Below are 19,238 nucleotides of genomic sequence, written 5' to 3'. Positions count from 1 at the left end.
TACTTACCCAAAGCGCATGTTTTTCAAGTTTTTGTAAGGAAACTCAGGTGCGGAAACATCTTCCTACACTAATCTCATAAGGAAAGTATGATGCAAATCCTATTAAAATCTTCTACACTTACAGATTCAATATCATGTAAACAACAATATTGTAGCCAAACATGCATACAAAAAATAGACAGAGAAAGGAACACATGACTCAAGGATTTTTTGGTGGGGAAAAACCTTTCAGTAAAACAACCCCACCCCTTTAGAACCTACACAATGTATTATCTTCAACACAAGGTTACAATACACTTGCAATGCAAGTTCAACATCGACAACAGAAGACTCCAGTAGCTACTCGCAGTACCAACAATACACCTTTTTTGCATCGCATTTCTTCGCAACCCTAAAAATGCTTATAACATGCACTTCACTTTAGGGCTACTCCCAAAAGGTAAACCATATTAGGGTTTTACCATTCTCTGAGAAATGATATTGCCAGCCTGAGGGTTTGTAGAAGTTTGCATGTCAGTTTTGACAACTACCCAGATTTTGCATGTCAGTTTTGACAACTACCCAGATCTTGCATGTCAGTTTTGACAACTAACCAGATCTTGCATGTTAGTTTTGACACTACCCAGATCTTGCATGTTAGTTTTGACAACTACCCAGATCTTGCATGTCAGTTTTGACAACTACCCAGATCTTGCATGTCAGTTTTGACAACTACCCAGATCTTGCATGTCATAATTTATGGTTGCATGTTTCGTCTAATCAGATGCATGTCAAAATCTATGGTTGCATGCTACTTCTAATCATTTGCATGTTAGTTCTTGGTGAATTTGGTGGTTGCATGTTGCTTCTAATTAGCTGCATGTCAAAATCTATGGTTGCATGTTATTTCTAATCAATTGCATGCTAGTTCTTGGTGTTTGAAGGAGTTATAACATATTGGGGTTACACTCTACTTTATCAAAATGGGCAAGTATAGTACAGAGTCTTAGAGGACACGATCTTGGACAATTGATATCTAGAGTCAGAGCAGTAGAAAGGATGGTTATTTAGACATTCGAGATAAACTTAGGAAAATAAGCCACGACATGTCTGAACAGTTGGTTGAGCACCACCGTATAATGAATGACATGTTGTCTAACCCAGCTAAGGTGGATAAGTTGACTATATTTCAATTTGGAAAATTTTCTCATAGGTCAGATGACACAATTACCAAGAATTTGCATGAGGAGTCTGAGAAACTAGCTTATAGCCAAGCAGAGCTCTTAGATTCTACTCCACCATAGGAGGTAGTGAGAAAAGATATTACACAAATTGATAGTAATGGTCAACTTGATACTCAAATTGACACAATTGTATTCAGGTCGTTAAAGGGTGATATCACAAGTATTTAGGATGGTATAATTACAACAGGTAGTGACTATAGTGTAGTGGGTTCAGATGATGATTATGAGGATATTGTTGTGCATGATGGTGAGATACCTGGTAGAGATGAGCATACATTGAGCATTCATGACTTTGTTGAGAAAGAGTACCAGGCACAGTTAGATGCTTCATCACATGAGGTTGAGGCTGGTAGTAATTCACACAATTTGTCCAGCTAGCTGAAAGTGAACAAAGATAGTATTGTGACTTCATTATCTCATCATGACAAGTATGTGGAGTTAGTTGGTATTGGTCATATTACTCAAGTGAGGATTTTTCTTGAGTTACCAGCTGATTCTAGTTTACAGATATGGACTCAAGATTGTTATATTGGCATTTGGGATTCCGTTGACTAGAGATCTTTAACACTTTTTGGTAGCAGTGTTTGTTTGGGTGCTATCATTGATTTGATTAGCAGATTGCACGGTGTTGTCTTTTCTTGTGCTAGCAGCTTGTCTAATGTTGGTATTAGTTTTTATACACTAGTGTTGGGCTTTGTTCATATATCTAGTCGACCATACTTTCTGGAATGTGTTGATGATATTTCATATTTGGCAGTGTGTACAGATGAGTCCCAGGATCATATTGGCATTGATGACATCTAGGAGGATGCAGTGGGTAGTTTTGAAGACTTAGTTTCCTTGGGTGCAAAGGAGTTGGACAGCAGTGCTACAGTTTTTGATACTCCATTTGTTGATATGAGCTTTAGAGTTGATTCATAGGATATGGATGGTAATACTCTAGAGACTAGTAACTTTGAGGATACTCCTTTAGACAGTGCATCAGAGGAGGTTTGTAGGAGAGATTCAAGCCAGTGCCATCATGTGTCTAATTAGTTGAGAGTTAGTGAGCGAGACATTGCTATCACTTACCAACATTTTGATGCTGCTCGTCAATTGTTGGTAGTTTATGGATGGGGTTCTCCTACTAGTGATGAGCAGGGAGGCAGTTATCTTTCCTTGACAGAGTTCCACTCTTTATGGGATGCTATCCAAATTCTGAGACAGGATTATATGCAGTTGGTAGTCGACAGAGATTATCTTATGGAGTGGGGTAGTACAACATATGATACATTGTTGGACAAGGAAGATGAGGTGAGTGAGCTTACTGAGTAGCTTGAGGTGACTTTTGAGATTCTTGAGAGTACATAGTTGGCTTTCAAGGAGTCACAATTTCATTTGGCTAAGGTGACCATGGAGTTAGAGCAACTACAGTCTTTACTAGATTCTGTAGTCACAAGCTGTGGTGTTTGATGATTTGAGGATGTCCATGGTCAAGATTGTCAAAGATAGTGGAGATGGGGATGCATCCATCCTTGATACTAACATTGGCATATTGGGTTCATCCCCACTAGAGTCAGGTTCAGTTGAGTTGGGTGCTGCAGAAAATTTTTGTGGTATGCCTAACATGGTGGTGACCTCTAGCACTAATGGCACAAAGACTAGAGATGTTGTATCAAAGACCATGTGTCATGTTGGTGAGCTGATAGTTGTCATGGTTACTGCTAGTAATACTACTCCCTTGGCGATGTCTTTAGAGGTAGTAGTCAATTCCAACTTGGTTAGTGATCGATTGCAGTTAGTTTCATCTGGATTGTAGTCTGAGCCACCAACTAAGATTGGCACATTCTATCAGCACTACACTATGAGGTATGCTCATCAATTTACCTTTGATGACCATGTTGATGAGAGGATAATATAGAGATGTACTTTGGTTCCTAGTGCTTATCATCAGTTATGGGATAGTTTAACACCTCAGGATGAGAGTTGTGATGGGCATGACATGGCGATAGGTTCTACAGTTGACATCTTGATAATACATGACTTAGAGTAGGAGTTTTGGAGTGATGCTTCAGCAAGTGTTTTTATTGATTCTACTCCTTTGGCTATGACATCTCCTAACTTAGCTGGTGATCAATCACAATGGGTTGTATCACTTGTTCATGGTGAGTTGTTGACTGAGGTTGGTTTTTTTTATCAACATTATATTGCAAGGTATGTACATCAGTTAGCATTTGATCCTTGTGTTGAGGAGTTGATGACAAGAAAATTTGGTTTGGGTTCCAATTCTTGCTATTTATCTTGTAATGTCTTTTCACCATCAACAGTGCATGGGAGTTATGGTTATGAGATAGTGGCCAGTGATTTGCAGAGTTGTGTTGATTGCAGGAGTTGTACAGTGTGTGGATTCTCCATACTTGGTATAGTTTCATTCGAGAGCATTCACCATTGTTGCAGAGTTGGATTGTACATTCCATATAGGCCAGTGGGATGCATTGATGGTATTTACTGTGTTGGCAATTTGATTTGTCCACTTTACTTGGGTTCTAATGTTCTAAGAGTTTGTGTCTCATGGGTTTCTGACTGTGGCAATGGTGATTTTGGAGTTTGGTTGAGCTATAATTTTTAGTTTGATTATGGATTCCTCTTGGTCATATTGCAGAGGATATTGCAGGAGCCTGTGTTAATTGGCAGTAGTATAGTTCATGATTACATTTGGGATCCAGGTGGATTGATTAATTGATTGTTCAGCCATTTCTTGAGGACAAGAAATATTTGGGAGGGGAGGACTTGTCATGTCCCCTTTTCAAATAATTAAAAAATAACAATCTTTGCTAAGGCAGGCAGGCCCAAAAAGGCAAAGTTTCAACAAAAGGGGATAATCTTTGGAAGCTAATGGACTAATAAATGAAGATTATTATTAAAATATGTTTTATTAACCCCTCTTGGACATGAGTTAGGGTTATTCCCTCTTTTAAGAGGTTTGGAGGCATTTTGGGCTGATTCCAAAACTTGATTTTTGCTCATTTCTTTGTTATTCTTCAGAGGCTGCCAAACCTATGGAGAAGGAGACCCAAGAATAGGAGTTTGCAAGTTTCCAGGGAGACCTAAGAATGGGAGTTTTCAGGTTTCTAGGAAGGCTAAGGATGGGAGTTTGAAGCCATTCCATGTGCATGCTCATGCAGAGTTTGCCTTTGTGCTGAACAGTGCAGATTTGTGAGTTTTCGGGTGTATTTTTTGTAAGAGTTTGGTGTTTCCGGTTGAGTATTTCATATCAGTTTGGGTTGCTGCTGTATATTAGACTTTTAAATTTTAAAATAGAGCTGAAAATATCTATTTGGATATGATTATACTTCTGTGATAGATTATTATGTTTTTGTGGTGCTTTCGAGCTATTTTGTGTTATTTTCGGGAGCCTGATGAGCATTGTTTTTGTCCTCTGTTTGGGAGCTATTTTGTGCATGTTATAAATATCTTAAAATTTCATTTTTTAGGCTTTTATGCTGCTCAAATTTCTATAAAATTTCCACTTTCAGATTTACTGATAATATGTGAAGCTGTGAAGTTTTTGGCACTATTTCCGGCATACCCGATTTGGGGTTTCTTGAGAAATTGGTGGATCTTTGAAAGATTGGTTGTTTGATCTTAAAGATCTTATTAGAGGCTTTAAATATCATATAAAATTAGTAAAGGGACATTTCAGTGTACAGTACTCAAATATCTTAGTTGCCACATGTCTTCACCTGTCATTGAATCTTCTTAACATAGCTCTTACGTGTCATAGGAATCTGTCATAACCGTTTTAGTCATGATCTCTTTACACACAGTTCAAGATGTTGACACATCAACATTATTTGCAAGAAATATATTTTACAAAACAAATAATAAGAATAGGAATTATACAAGGTTGAGACACCTTATTCCTAACAGTTTTCACCTTTGGACATAATTTTTCTCTTGACTTAAATTTTCATTCCAAGATGCTTATTTGCTATGTTTTTATCAATAAATCGATTTTTTCATCATAATTTTCATTTTTTGTTTCTTTTTTCAGGACTTCTTTCCATTTTAAAAATATTTTCTTAGGCTTTTTAGATAGAAATCATGAATATTGCTCACAAATACTAAAAATGAATCTATTGTTGATGCTACTAGTTTATAATCTTTGGACCCATGAGTGGCTAAAATACATAGTATTCATTCCACATTTGTACCTAAACTCAAACTACTAGAATGGTCTCAAGATATACCATATGCAAGACAATGTCTACATCTCATGAATCAAGGAATCTGAGAGTAGTTGGGTCAAAGGATTCTTTGTATAGGATGTCATTAATGATGACATATTCATAGGTTTGCTAGATAGAGGTTTGATTTTGGGTGTTGGACAGGTTAGGTAGTAGGATTTGTTAGAATATATAGTCCACCAATATAATTGAGAGGGGGGGTGAATTAGTTATCCAACTAATATCATAATTATCAACCTTATTAAACTTTGACCATATGAGTAATATAATCAGAAACTAAAGCAAGATATTCATGTAGAATAATACCAGATATGTTAACTAGGGAAACCCTTGATTAGAGGGAAAACCCTAGTGGGAATGGTACCCACAAGATGACATACTAATATAAATATTCCTTATTAGATGATGGAGCCTATTAGGATTCAATAACAACATTGAGTACATATTAGTCCCTCTCAGGAGACTTTGAATCACTGTTGGGAGATTCCAACCCATTATTGATGCATGATTCTGATGCAGGAGCATCTTGCATGGGAAAATTAAATTATTAGAAAAAAAAAAAAAAATTGTGGAGGAGAGAGAAAGTGACAAAAATAGAAGAAAAAAAAAATTAAAAAAAAAATAAGGAAAAAAGGAGAAAAGAGGAATTTCTATTTTCGAGGTGCATAGGTGGCGTAAATAGAAAAATAATAAAAATAGTTGTTATTCCATTAATCGAGGTGTGTAGGTGGCATCTTAGAAGTTTGAGGAAATTTCCTTAAATCATTCATTTAATATTTGTTGTGATCCACAAAAGAAATGTAATTTTCTAATTGGGCCACGTAGTGGTGCTTAGTTGTATTTAGGTGGAAATTCTAGAAGGTTGTAGATATTATAGAAGGTTGTGGAGATTCTAGAATGTTGTGGATAAATCATGCCTTGGGTGGTAAGTGCCTATTTAAGAAAGGCCTATTATCATTTGTAATCAAGTTCAAGAAGTTCAAGGAATGGAAGCTCTTCTAAAGGAAGTTGGAGAAATAGAAGCTCTTCAAGTGTAAGCTCTTGTAGTAAAGCTCTTTGTATGTAATCTCTTGTAGTGAATTTCAAGTATTAATGGATGATGCTTTATGAAGCATTTTTTTTTTTGTGATCTCTCTTGTCTCCATATTATTGCATTTTTGGTTGTGAGTTGGTACAGGTGGTGTGGCCCGTCATCAGGAAGACAAATCTTGTCATTTTGCTGAAGCATGGAAAGCTTGTAAAGAACCTGTGGCTGTAGATAGAACCAAGTGGTTAGACTATTTGATTTAGGATGGCATGTGTTTCAAAGGTAGTCAATTGTGCATTCCAAGGAGTTCCATGAGAGAAAATCTGATTAAGGAGAAACACAGTGGAGGGATGGCAGGACATTTTGGTCGGGATAAGACCATTGCCATTCTTAGAGAACATTATTTTTGGCCTCAAATTACACAGGACGTGAAGAAGTTTGTACAGAGTTGCCAGGTTTGTCAAGTTGCCAAGGGGTTTAGTCAAAATACTGGCCTATATCAGCCATTGCCTGTTCCATCAAGGCCATGGGAGGACATAAGTAAGGATTTTGTTCTTGGATTGCCTAGAACATTATCAGAGATAATATCTCCAAATTCCCCTAGTAAATCTGAAACTTCAAATGGTATTTCACTACTACCTTCTTTATCTTTCGTAGGAATCAAAGCATAGCACATACGCTGATGTTTCATGCCATCTAAAAACTTCCTTCCATCAACAAGACAAATCCTAGCACTGCTACATACCTTTTCACCTCCCTTTTTCATGGGCTTGAATTTGTGGCGAACTCCATCCTTTGTCAGAGAGTATGTGTTTGCATGTCCATCATGTATTGCATGTCTATCAAACTGCCATGGTCTACCCAACAATAGATGGTAAACATCCATCGAAATAACATCACAGAGAACTTCATCATGGTAACTCCAAATTTTTAATTTTACTAAACATTGTTCACTTACCAGGACCTTATGATCATCTTTTACCCAAGAAATCCGACAGGGCTGGGGATGTTTCTCCCTCTTGAGCTTCAGCTTAGAGACCATCTCTTCGGATACCAAGTTATCAGTGCTACCACCATCAATGATCACATCACAACATTTATCCTCACACTTGCATCTGGTATGGAACAAACTCCTTCGTTGTCCTGGTTCATTTTCACCACTTAGTAGGACTCTTTTGTTTACCAAGGTCTCTCCTCTTTCTGCATCCTCTGAATGTGATGATTGTGCATCCTCATCCACATGAGCAATCCTAGCTTGGCCCTCAGCTCTCCTATCTGTCCTTCCTTGTCATTGAGGACATTCAAAGGCACGATGACCTTCTTCATTGCAATGGAAACAGGTACCACGGAAGCCTCCTCTTCCTTGTCCACGTCCTCTACCTCTTCCTCTTTAATTTCCAAAATCTTGATCACGGGAGCGGTTGAAACCCTCATTCCTCTGGTTCCTGCTAGTACCCTCATCTTCATTTTTCTTTTGAGTTTCATTGTGGCCTCCAGATGATCTATCGCTTCCCCTTCCTCCTTGACCACGCCCTCTTTGTCTTCCTTCAAACCTTTTACTCAGCTTCTCTTCAACTCGTAGGGCAAACTGGTATGCTTCTTCAACGTTGGTCATTCTTACCAGACTTAATTCCTCCTGGATGCTAGGTCGTAACCCACTGATATAACGAGCATCCTTCTTGTTATTTTCCTCTGCATGCCCTACTCTAATCAGGAGTCGGTAAAACTCCTCTGTATATTCTTGGACTGACCTTCCTGCTTGCTTTAACCCATGCATCTTTTTAAACAGATCAAGCTTGTAGTCCACAGGAATGAACTGCTTCTTCAATTTGTCCACCATGCGATCCCACCTTGTGATCTTCTCCTTTCCTCTTCTAAGTCTTTCTAGTTGAATCTCTTGCCACCAGATTTTGGCATGGCCTTTTAGTTTGGCCTTCACAAACTTAACCCTATCTGGGTCCCTTATATCCTCATACTCAAAGTATTCATCCAGTTCATTGATCCAATCGATCAACTCATCTGGTTTCAAATTTCTCGAAAATATACCCACTTCAATTGTAGGTCTTTTCCCAAACCTAGAAATGGCCCTAAAAAGCCTTTCCTCTATAGGATTCAGAACTTCAAGGAATGGAAGCTCTTCTAAAGGAAGTTGGAGAAAAAAAAAATTCCATTAATACTTGAAATTCATTAGAAGAGATTACATTTGAAGAGCTTACAATTCCAAAACTTGATTACAAATGATAATAGGCCTTTCTTAAATAGGCACTTACCACCCAAGGCATGATTTATCCACAACATTCTAGAATCTCCACAACCTTCTACAATATCTACAACCTTCTAGAATTTCCACCTAAATACAACTAAGCACCACTATGTGGCCCAATGTGAGGCAGTTTGCACCAGGACCTTGAGTTGGGTGAAGTTTGTGAAGAAGTTCTTGATTGTGTAGACAGAGTACCAACTGTGAGGCAGTTTGCACGAGGTTCTTGTTTTGGATAAGATTTGTCTTCTGAAGACTTGATTATGGAGAAGAGACAGACGAAGATTACTTTTGTGATTGGATGGATTCTGAGGATTCCTCGACTTGAGAAATTTAGAGCAAGAAATCAACAATCATTGCTAGTTGATTTGCAGAAGCAAGTGAATGAATTAGAAGCTGAGTTGCGGAAACAAAGTGCATGTCACCAAAAAAAGGATGTTGATAATTCCTTGGATGTGGAAAAGAAAGATGATCCAGTGGAAGAGCAAGTGGATGAAGAGGAAATCATTTGCGAACCTAAAGTTGAAGAAGATGAACAAGAAGAGGAAGAGCATCAAGATGACAAGATTTATGAACCTGAAGTAGATCAAGATGATTTTAAGATTGCAGCAATGGAGGAAACATATAGTGCCTTTGTTGGAGATCAAGCAAGTGGAATAGTTACATGCATTGTTGATGACATGAAAGAGGCAAGCAAAGATGAATGTGTCAAAGAGGTAAATTCTTATCAATCATGGGATGTTGTCTTTGATATGATTTTAAAAGATATTGATGATTTTTTGCATGAGGATCTTGTTAGTCATGTATGGTATGCAAAGGAAGATTGGTATGGTGTTGCTGGATTTATTACAGGTGTGATTAATTCAACAAGATTAGATGAGGATGAGAGTTATACTTGGATAGAGTTCATTGTGAGAGAGCATTTTCAGCAGCAAACAATTGTTCCAGCCAGGTGTTGGAAAAGAAGAAAGAAGGAAATATATCGGCATCGGATACTTGTTCTAGCTATGTGTTGGAGGAAGAGAAAAAAAAAAAATGTAAACAGTGGCTACTTCATTTTGTGAATCCGTACTCACAAAATTTTTCCTACCATGGGAGTCGGATGCAGGAGCATCATGCATCAGCAGAAAAAAAAAATGTGGAAGATTTGCATGTTGGTTTTCTTGTCCCTATTGAGGTAGAAGCTTGTGGTGAAGATGAAGATGGTTCTATATCTTTCTTTTGACATCAAAGTGTGGGACACACTTTTCTATCTACCAAGGGAGTCTGATGCAGGAGCATCTTGCATGGAAAAATTAAATTATTAAAAAAAAAAAAAAAAAAAAAGAGAGAGAAAAAAAAAGGGGAAAAAAAAAAAAAAATTTGTGGAGGAGAGAGAAAGTGACGAAAATGGAAGGAAAATAATTAAAAATAGAAAATAGGAAAAGTGGAGAAAAGAGGAATCTCTATTTTCAAGGTGCATGGGTGGCATAAATAGAAAAATAATATAAATAGTTGTTATTCCATTAATTGAGGTGTGTAGGTGGCATCATGCATAGGAAAATAATAAAAATAGCTGTTATTCCATTAATTGAGGTGTGTAGGTGGCATCATGCATAGAAAAATAATAAAAATAGCTGTTATTCCATTAATTGAGGTGTGTAGGTGGCATCATGCATTTAATATTTGTTGTGATCCACAAAAGAAATGTAATTTTCTAATTGGGCCACATAGTGGTGCTTAGTTGTATTTAGGTGGAAATTCTAGAAGGTTGTAGATACTGTAGAAGGTTGTGGAGATTCTAGAATGTTGTGGATAAATCATGCCTTGGGTGGTAAGTGCCTATTTAAGAAAGGCCTATTATAATTTGTAATCAAGTTTTGGAATTGTAAGCTCTTCAAATGTAATCTCTTCTAATGAATTTCAAGTATTAATGGAATTTTTTATGAAGCATTTTGTCATCTCTCTTGTCTCCATATTATTGCATTTTTGGTTGTGAGTTGGTACGGGTGGTGTGGCTCGTCATCAATTATCCAAATAATCTCTATATTATTTCTTGTAGAATAATGGAAATGAATAGTAGTACTTCTTCCTGTTCCTATCCTATCAACTAGACTTCTACTCCTATTAATCATCTTCTAACCATATCACAAATCTCACATCCAATAATACCTTGGATCTCTTACTCACATTCAGTAAACACTCTACTCCTTTCCGCACTTCACATATAATTAAATCTTACAATCATGTTATAAAAAAGGAAACCATCTTTCCTTTATACCATATCTTCAAAATAATTCCTTAAGTCACCCTTGAGGCCTTCCCAATTAATTATAATAAGATAATTAATTAATTCATAATTACAATAACACTATTGGCTCACAGTCTATACAACTTCTCACATGTGAGACATTAGGGATTATGCATCCACTTATATCATCACTATACTATCATAACTCACTATTTGATAGTGCATCAACTAATTATATCAGTACCAAAGGATATAATGAAAACATCAAAAACCAATTCTCAGGTACTCTATCTTTGTAATGCTCTTTGTAAATTAGGTACAACTTTTATACATCTTTGACTTATGTGTTGTGTATTGAACCTTTACACTAGGACACTATATTGAACATATACATGAACACACATAAGTATATAATCAAAACATTGTTCGTACAACTATGATCTATGTTTGCTACTCTACTAGTCTTCATAGACTTAATGCTATGTTGACATCAATGACAAACATAGTCATGAACACAACATGTCAATACTCTCCAATGCTTAGGATACTCCCCCAATGTAGTATCATCAAAATTCATTCTAACAATCTCCTCCTTTGGCATTGATGGAAACATAGATGAAAAACATACCAAAAATTACTTTTCTACTATTGTTTTTTTTATTCTCATCTTCTCAAATCATCTTCATCAATCAAATCTGAAATTCTATAGAATGTTGCTTTGTTCTTCTTCTTCTTAGGATCAGAACCAATTATTTATAGTAAACAACTCACCATACAATAGAATTCCCCATGCAACATATCTCCCTTATAGAGATATTCCTCCTTCTTTCTTACATGAATCTTTCTTAATCTCCCTAATAAAGTAGAGATTTCTCACCCATTTATACTTTTCTTATGCATTCTCTCCCCCGTTCAACTAGAGGGTTTTTGTGTGTACATATCTCCCCCATTAACACCAATGAAAAGGGCCTCATTATGTAAATTTACTACTTGAAGTCTTCAACTCGCTCAAGTATCCAAAGACATTGTTCAACACTAAATACCAAGAGTCATCAATGACTCAACTCCTTATAGATACTCCCCCATATGGGAAGTATCAACATTCAATCCAATCTAACAATGACACTCTATGGCACTAGACTGATGCACTCTCTGCATCAACTACTCAAAAGTAGGCAAGGGAATAACTCCAAGCATAAATCTCAAGTACTCAAAAGCATATTTAGGTAAGAGATTCATTAAGATATGTACAATCTAATCTATAGTACTCACATATTCCAATCTAATCTATTTGTTTGTTTCCTTCTCTCTCAAGAAATGATAATATATATATTCTTAGTCTTAAAATGTAATATAGGATTCTTAGACATACTTAAATTTCTTTTTTTATCATAGTATATGATAACAACTTCTATAAAATTAATTCCAATATCTTTTAACATCTACTTCATTCACATAACTTGATTACAATTATTTTTTATTGTGACATACTCTACTTCTTTTGTACTTTGTGAGATACAATCCTATTTCTTGCTCAGCCAAGAAACCAATCTTCCTCCAAGAAAAAATACTCCACTACTAGTGCTCTCTCTGTCATCCATACTACCTATCCAATCCATATTAATATATGTACATAGAGTGAAATCACTCGATCTATCATAACAAATTCCATAGTGAAATATTCCTTTCAAATACATAAATATCATCTTTATTTCTACATAATGATACTCTTTAGGATTAGCTTGAAATCTAGCTACAATCCCAACTACATTTTCTATATCTTGTCTGGTATGAGTCGGATACAATGAACCTCTAATCATGGATCTATAATTTTGCTCAACTATAGGTGTCTCATCTTTACTAGATAACTTTTAACCAATTATCATAGGTGTACCAATAGGCTTACAACTTTCTAATCTAAATCTCTTTAATAAGTCTTTCAATTACTTGTCTTGTGAAATGAAAATACTATCAATTCTTTGCACAATTTGCAACCCTAGGAAAAATTTCATTTCTCCTATCATGCTCATCTCAAACTCATTATTCATTTCTTTATAAAACTTATCACTTACTTCATCATTACCTCCAAATATTATGTCATCAAAATAAATCATGAAATGCCTTTCACCATATAATCCTCTTGTTCTAGAGGGACCACTCAGATCTATGTTAATAATCTCTAGCTTCTTTGTGTTTCTATACTTCTTGCTGGGAAAAGCTACCGTCTTCTTCTTAGCCAAAATACCATCTTTGCAAACAACATTAGTAGGATTTATTATCTTAGGAAAATTTTTTACTACAAACATGCTACTAACTTCTATAATATTATCAAAGTTTATATGATAGAATCTCCTATTCCATAACCAACTATTATCCACTTTAGTAACCAAACATGTCATTTAGTGGGATTCAACCTAAATACGTTGCCTCTGGACCTAGTTCCAATTCCAATCATCTTACCATCTTTATCCTTTATAACAAAAGTCTTTTCTATGAATTTCAATTGATACCCTTTGGCCACCAACTTTCCAACACTCAACAAATTATTTTTTAATCCATTAACAAAATAAACATCATCAATATTAGTTCTTCCATCTAAAGCAATGGATTCAATTGCTATAATATGACAAGCTACATTGTTGCCAACTCTAAAAATATCTCCATCATAGTTCTTAAATTTAAAAAACATATTCATATCACTAGTTATGTGATGCGAAAAACCACTTTCTATTATCCAATTAGATTTCTTTTCAACTTGGGAAAATAGAGCCTTTTCTTCTCTAATTTCTCTATCAAGATCATCTTCTTTAATAGCTACACATCCTATCTTATCATCACTTCCAATTTGAAATTTTTCATCAAATTCTTCTTGTTCATTAGCATACAAGTAATTCCTAGGTCTCCTAGGATTGAACTTTCCTTTACACTTTTTCTCTCTTTTAGGATATTTAGATGGATAATGACCAAACTCCTTACATTTACAACATTTAAAGATATTGTTACCATCTTTTTCTCTTCTCACAAAAAGTGTTATACCTTCTTCAATCTTGTCTTCATCAAAACTAGTTTTTTTGCTACTAGAAAAATCTCCATGTGTACTTGTGCTTCTAGATAGGTTTGGTCAAACATTTAGGGTACTAGATGATGTCTCAACTCTCGTCAAATCTCCATATTATCTTGAAACTACTTTTGCTACTTCCAATCTTCCAAGAAATATATCCCTAGAAAACTCCTTAGTAGAGGGGATTTGTAGTTCAATCATCTTATCTACTTTCTTGAATGGTGGTGTTAAAGTTTTTAGAATCTTCTTCACTACTTCATCTTCTTCGTAGGTTCCACCATATGACTTTATTCTTGTAACAATTTCTAATATCCTACCTATATAGCTTCTTACATATTCATCTTCCAACATTTTAGCATGTTGAAATGCACATATCCAATTCTGTAGTCTTACTATTTTTGTATGTGCATCACCTTCAAAAATAGATTCTAAAGTTACCCAAATATTATGAGATGTTTGAATTGACTATACCTAACTATATTCATTATTTGGAAGAGTTGTTAGTAAAGCTTATCTAACTCTTTTTTTGCATATGAACAAATCTCTCTCTGCTTCACTACATTCTTCAAGTTACCCATCTTCGATAATTATCTTTTCTCTTTTAATCAAAAACCAATAACTCGGACCCATAAATAATAGATGAGACTTCATCTTCTCCTTCAAACTGTCACATTTGGCCCCATCAAATCTATTGGCTCCTTATTTAACAGTTTTGAAAATGACCAAGAAACTAGACCAATGCATCTAAGGATAGAAAATTCCTATAATGGATACACACGACTGCAGTCTTAGGCCAACTATAAGGCATGACCCTTCTTCACTTTAGGCTTTGCTAGACCTAGGTGGGTTAACCTTTAGGTTTTAAGATATGGTACCAGTGCAATTTAACATAAATCTAAACCTAACATCAACAGATTAAAAGCCCCTTTTATCTTCTAACACTTATGCAGTGACATAGGAATGAAATAGCTACATATCATAATCTATGAACCCATAAGCTAAGTGAGGGTTAATTATTTTCAGCCCACTAAAAAACATGAAAAACTAAATTGATTTTGATTAATAATGTTAAATTAAACAAAACCCCTAATATGCAGCGGCATGAACAAGTGATCTTGGAAACAATCAGTGCCTTATCTATTGGGAAATTCCATGAATCAAACTCATACATATAGATACCTAATACTTATTCATATTTTCAAATATAAAATCTATCCACTCACCTTGTAAATAGGCATCCATGTTTAATCTAAATCTCATTATTACATGATATCCCCCTTAATAAACTTGCAACCCTGTCAATTTTTCTAAAGCATTTACATAACCCCTTGAGTTATAAGAAACAATGAAAAAACATATAGCCTTAAGGGACTACAACTATGACCTAGGCTCTTTGTTCAAAGATCATAAAACATTAAGAATTCACTAAGATGGGAGATGAGAATCAAAATGAAACTAATCAAATTCTTGCTCATTTGTATTCATTTCTTTGAAAAAATACAATCAAATGCATGAAATAAAAACATGAAAATACCAAACATATCAGAACTAGCTATATTTATCTTCCTACCGTTGTTCATACAAGAGAAATTTGCTAAAATAAATGTGGTATCACAGTATGGGAATACATCAAAACTAGATCCAAAACATGGTATCATAGTAGTGACAGGTTTTTCTTCAAAGACTGGAACCCACCCTACAATGAATAAGAGAAAGAAAGATATAGGAGAAGAGTTAATTCCTGGATTTGATCAAAACATGACATCTATCCACTTAGAAAACCTTCTTAACAAGTCAAAAATATCTCTCTAATCTCTCCCCTCAATTGCTAAATCAAATCTTCATTATTTGGCCTCCCAAATGTAAAAATATCTTAGATATTTGGTTGAAAACATAACTGATTTTGATGCCCAAACTTTACTCAAGGTAAAAGTGAAAATCAGTTTAAAAATGACTTCCAAAAGCCAAGAAAACCCTTTAAAATTGATTTTATTCACATTCAAAATTCAACAAGCCTTTATATCTACCTCCAAACTAAGTTTGATGCCCCATGATGAATTATACCCCTTTTACTGAGAATGCCTTAAAAATTACAAAATTTCTTATAGACTAATCTGGTGGATTGTTGTGCAAAATCTAACCTCAATTTGTAAAATTCATCTTCTCTCGATTCCAACGATATATTATAGTGCCTATTTTGGACAACAAATGCCCCCTTGGTAAAAATTTGAAAAATAGGCTCCTGGACTATGGCTTGGTATTTAAAATTCAAAAAATTTAAAAATTTACATAGTCAAGACTATATAAAAACTTTAAATTTATTCAAAACTTTCATTATGTGTGCTTGAAGCTTCTTTGAATTTGATATTTATACTCTCCTTCAATTTGTCATTAGCATATGTCAAAATTTGATTAGCTGTGCAATTTGAAATATTAATTAACTAATATATTAATTAATTAATCCTTTAATTCCTTCAAATTTGGCTCCTTTAAGTCTTCACACTGGGACTTGATCTTATTAATATTTTATTCCCATATCCTTATTTCCCTATAGCATTGGCCCTCTTAAATTTTCCATTTACGCTCATACACTTTCAATGAGGGTATTAATATTTTTTTAATATCCCATATATCCTCATAGCATCACAAGAATTTGAAACTTCCTTTTATGCACATATGGGCTTTAAATGCCTTTACACTCTCATGGCCTGAGTGTATCCCCAAAGACCTTTTAAAATCATTTTATGCTCTTATGAGTGGCTTTAACCACCAGAATGCCTCTAAATCAAGATTTACGCTCATACGTAAGCCTCTTTGGACATAAGAGTGAAAATTCATCTTCATCCTCCTTATGCTCATACACGAGCCTATTTTGCAAATCAAAAATTTTCTTTGAAGACCGCAAGGCCCTCCACGCATGCGTTGGCTTTAAAAACCATGGTGTCTTTTAGACACATTAATATTGAGTACATTTGTATTTAAAAGGCTAAATCACTTTATTCCCAACAAATGTGGGACAAAGAAAATGGACTATTCCTCCTTCTATACCATGTGACCCATAGTTTCTCTCATTGCTCATGTTTTCTTTGCATGTGCTCATTTCATGGTGCCTTCTTCTTGTTGTGGGTTCTTTAATTTCTTTGTTCCTTGCATTTTTTATCATATTGTGGGCATCTTTTACATATTGCCCTTGCTCCATTTTGGCGTTGACTATTCCAAAATAGCTCCCCTACAGTTTGTATCTGTCACTTCCCACTGTTTGACATGGTCCTTTGCTAAGACGTTCGTTTGCTCCTAGTGGCTCCCTCTACCATTTTTTAAAGCCAGCTTCTCCTTATTTTGGGCAACTTCAAATGTTGGTGGCTTCCTCTTATTGTGTGGGTTTCTTCTGTGCATGGGACAACCTTGACCTATTCTCTATTCTTGCTACTTTGGTTCTCTCTTACTTTGGTGCCTAAACCTACATATTGCCTTGGGCGTGAGATGCTTCGCCTAGTCTACCATTTACATGGACTTTCCTTTTTGCATTGCTTGGATGTGAGCAACTATCCTATTCTTTTTGTGTCATTGTTTCTCTATACTTGGCTTTGACCCATATAGTTTGGAGCTCTATTTTTCTTAGAAAATTCCTTTTATGCATGGGATGGTGGTCTGCTACTTGGTTGCCACAAGACTTCTCCATATTGTTAGTACTCTGCCTTGGCCATGGGGTTGTGCCCTTCCCTTTCTTAACTACCCTGTGTGAGCTCTTTTTGTTGGCAAATTCTTTTGTTAACATGGACAAAATATGCCCCTACCAATCATGAACTAGGCCAATAGTACCCTTCCATTCATGCTATAGTCAAAGTACCAATGAAGACTATGCAGAGTAGTCGAATAATCTCCATGATAAAGACTATTCAAGTATCGTAGATAGTTCACCCATTACAAGTCTAGTGAAAGTTTCTCAAGCTGATTTAGCTTTGCCACAAATGCATTCATAGGTACAAGTGCAAAATTTTTATCAATCAAATCATCTTGCTCCTACAAATATCCTTCAACTTTCCCATATGAGTAGAGGAATAGAAAGTTCTAATTGTTATCACCTCTACTAGGGTATGCAAATTCTAAATCATGTACACTCTCTAATGGACTCAATTGAGCTCAATCACTTCCTTGGAAATCTTTTGATTTATCTAAATCTCCAACTAGATATGCAAATGGAACAAAAACATCCAAATGATGGCTTGCTCATCTTCTTCTCCTCATTGCATCTCCAAGCTATTGTGGACTAGAATTTGAATTGAAATATCCAGAATTCTCATCATCAAATACATCCCTATTATCCTCTTAGATACCTTCAAATATCTCTTCCAAAATCTTCTCTACCTACTCCACCAACAAGGTTTGGAACATTCTTAATGTCTCCATCAATTCCAATACTTTGACTTAGGTAAGTCAAGTTCTCCTCTAACCTTTTCAGTAGGAATAACTGTGACCTCAGAATTCTCTTCAATTTTGAACAAAAATCATCTCACATTTAACCATGTGACACCATCCTCTTTTAAACAAATGGTTCCTACCTTTATCAAATTAGAGAAATCTAGGATACATACTAGACTCAGTGGAATTCATTTTACTCCTAGAGCTTCCAAAACTATTGGGATGATCCCATAACAACTTTTCATTTTTAAGGGAAAGGGAAAATTTCACTCCTTTATTGGAAAAATCTTGAAAATTATCATGCCTTTTGGAAACAAAAAATCCCCTTATTTCAACATGAGCACTTCAACTAGAATTGAAAAGATAACTAGGCAGCTCTGAGGGCTCAGAAGTTGAAATGACAGAAGATTTGAAAATATTGCACTCAAAAATAGCTTAAAACCTTGTAATGTATAAATTCATCATCCTAAAGTGCTTCGGGTACATTCATAGTCATTACAAACATCTTCTGAGCTATTTCACTTCCTAATATCTTATTAATCTAATGGAATTAGTTAGACCACAAATGGGTCCGGCTAAAAAAAAATTCATTTCCATATGACTAAACTGCCAAATTGATCTACTAAGATCTTCAAGTTGAATGAAATCTAAATCAAGCATTGAGTTATCCTTAACACTCATTTTCACCCTTTATAGTCAACTACCATTTTAGTGCTAGATGGTCCTTTGACTGGCCTTAAAAATTGACCAAATCACCTAATCAAGCTCTGGAATCTAACACATTGATTC

This window comes from Cupressus sempervirens, chromosome 7, assembly GCF_028749045.1.
Source record: "Cupressus sempervirens isolate cs-2001-9-10 chromosome 7, ASM2874904v1, whole genome shotgun sequence".
NCBI lineage: Eukaryota > Viridiplantae > Streptophyta > Pinopsida > Cupressales > Cupressaceae > Cupressus > Cupressus sempervirens.
This window is presented reverse-complemented; position numbering follows the sequence as displayed.